Consider the following 2500-nt stretch of genomic DNA (forward strand, 5'->3'; position numbering starts at 1 on the left):
GCTGGGGGCATTGCAACGTTGGCTGGGGGCGTTGCAACGGATGCCGAGCGCGTTGCAACGTTGGCTGGTGACGTTGCAACGGAGGCAGGGCGCGTTGCAACGGATGCTGGTGACGTTGCAACGGAGGCAGGGCGCGTTGCAACGTTGGCTGGGGGCGTTGCAACGGAGGCAGGTCGCGTTGCCACGGTTGCTGGTGACGTTACAACGGAGGCAGGGCGCGTTGCAACGTTGGCTGGGAGCGTTGCAACGGATGCTGGTGACGTTGCAACGGAGGCAGGGCGCGTTGCAACGTTGGCTGGGGGCGTCGCAACGGAGGCAGGTCGCGTTGCCACGGTTGCTGGTGACGTTGCAACGGAGGCAGGGCGCGTTGCAACGTTGGCTGGGGGCGTTGCAACGTTGGCTGGGGGCAGTGCAACGGATGCTGGGGTCGGTGCAACGTTGGCCGTGCGCGTTGCAACAGAGGCAGGGCGCATTGCAACGGATGCTGGTGACGTTGCAACGGAGGCAGGGCGCGTTGCAACGTTGGCTGGGAGCGTTGCAACGGAGGCAGGGCGCGTTGCAACGTTGGCTGGGGGCGTTGCAACGGATGCTGGGGACGGTGCAACGTTGGCTGGGCGCGTTGCAACGGAGGCAGGGTGCGTTGCAACGGATGCTGGGTTAGGTGCATCGTTGGCTGGTTTCGTTGCAACGGAGGCACCCGCCGTTGCAACGATGGCTCGGAGCGTTGCAACGGAGGAGCCAAATTTTCATATCTCATAATTGGCTCGTGCATTTTTTCTAAAATTTTGAGGGAACCTTGGTAATATTATGTGAAGGCTGCACAAAAAAATCCAGGTCAAAAATCGCACGTTTGCTCCGTTTTTCATTTTTTTTGAATTTCCGGCTTTCCGGGCGGTAAAAAAATCGGCAAAAAAAATCGGCACGGTGTAAATTCACCAAATTTGGGGGATGGAAAGATCTTATTTTTCTAGAGGTTGTTGCAAAAAACGGCGTCAAAATTCGACCTCTAGAGCACTTTCCTTGAGTATGTCTCCTCACGGAAAAGGACGTCTACCCGTGGCACTTTGGTAATGGCTCGGCAGCCTATTATAGGGGGGAGGGGTGTCGTGATGCTGAAACTCGAGTTGCCCAAAGGCTTGCTGGGCGCAATGCCAGCAAGATGCACGTTGCCTTGCCATCCCCTAGGCACACTAGCAAGCACGTTGTGGTTGTGGTGTGCCGCCGGGCTCCCCCGCCCCCCACGGAGGCACCCGCCGTTGCAACGATGGCTCGGAGCGTTGCAACGGAGGAGCCAAATTTTCATATCTCAGAATTGGCTCGTGCATTTTTCGTGAAATTTTGAGGGAACCTTGGTAATATTATTGAAGGCTGCACAAAAAAATCCAGGTCAAAAATCGCAGGTTTTCTCCGTTTTTCATTTTTTTTGAATTTCCGGCATTCCGGGCGGTAAAAAAATCGTCAAAAAAAATCGGCACGGTGTAAATTCACCAAATTTGGAGGATGGAAAGTTCTTATTTTTCTAGAGGTTGTTGCAAAAAACGGCGTCAAAATTCGACCTCTAGAGCACTTTCCTTTAGTATGTCTCCTCACGGAAAAGGACGTCTACCCGTGGCACTTTGGTAATGGCTCGGCAGCCTATTATAGGGGGGAGGGGAGTCGTGATGCTGAAACTCGAGTTGCCCAAAGGCTTGCTGGGCGCAATGCCAGCCAGATGCACGTTGCCTTGCCATCCCCTAGGCACACTAGCAAGCACGTTGTGGTTGTGGTGTGCCGCCGGGCTCCCCCGCCCCCCACGGAGGCACCCGCCGTTGCAACGATGGCTCGGAGCGTTGCAACGGAGGAGCCAAATTTTCATATCTCAGAATTGGCTCGTGCATTTTTCGTGAAATTTTGAGGGAACCTTGGTAATATTATGTGAAGGCTGCACAAAAAAATCCAGGTCAAAAATCGCAGGTTTGCTCCGTTTTTCATTTTTTTTGAATTTCTGGCATTCCGGGCGGTAAAAAAATCGTCAAAAAAAATCGGCACGGTGTAAATTCACCAAATTTGGAGGATGGAAAGATCTTATTTTTCTAGAGGTTGTTGCAAAAAACGGCGTCAAAATTCGACCTCTAGAGCACTTTCCTTTAGTATGTCTCCTCACGGAAAAGGACGTCTACCCGTGGCACTTTGGTAATGGCTCGGCAGCCTATTATAGGGGGGAGGGGTGTCGTGCTGCTGAAACTCGAGTTGCCCAAAGGCTTGCTGGGCGCAATGCCAGCAAGATGCACGTTGCCTTGCCATCCCCTAGGCACACTAGCAAGCACGTTGTGGTTGTGGTGTGCCGCCGGGGTCCCCCGCCCCGGGTCCAAGGTCGAGCACGTGCGTCTGGCTGCTGCGAACCCCGATCACCGAAGGACCAACAAGAAGGGAAACACGTCCGTGCACGGCCCACCTAGGCACCACCTAGGGAGCATGGCGTGGTGGAGTTGTGCCTTGGGCACACGCTCAGGGCAACACC

Source organism: Arachis ipaensis, chromosome B7, assembly GCF_059453495.1.
Source record: "Arachis ipaensis isolate K30076 ecotype BB chromosome B7, ASM5945349v1, whole genome shotgun sequence".
Lineage (NCBI taxonomy): Eukaryota > Viridiplantae > Streptophyta > Magnoliopsida > Fabales > Fabaceae > Arachis > Arachis ipaensis.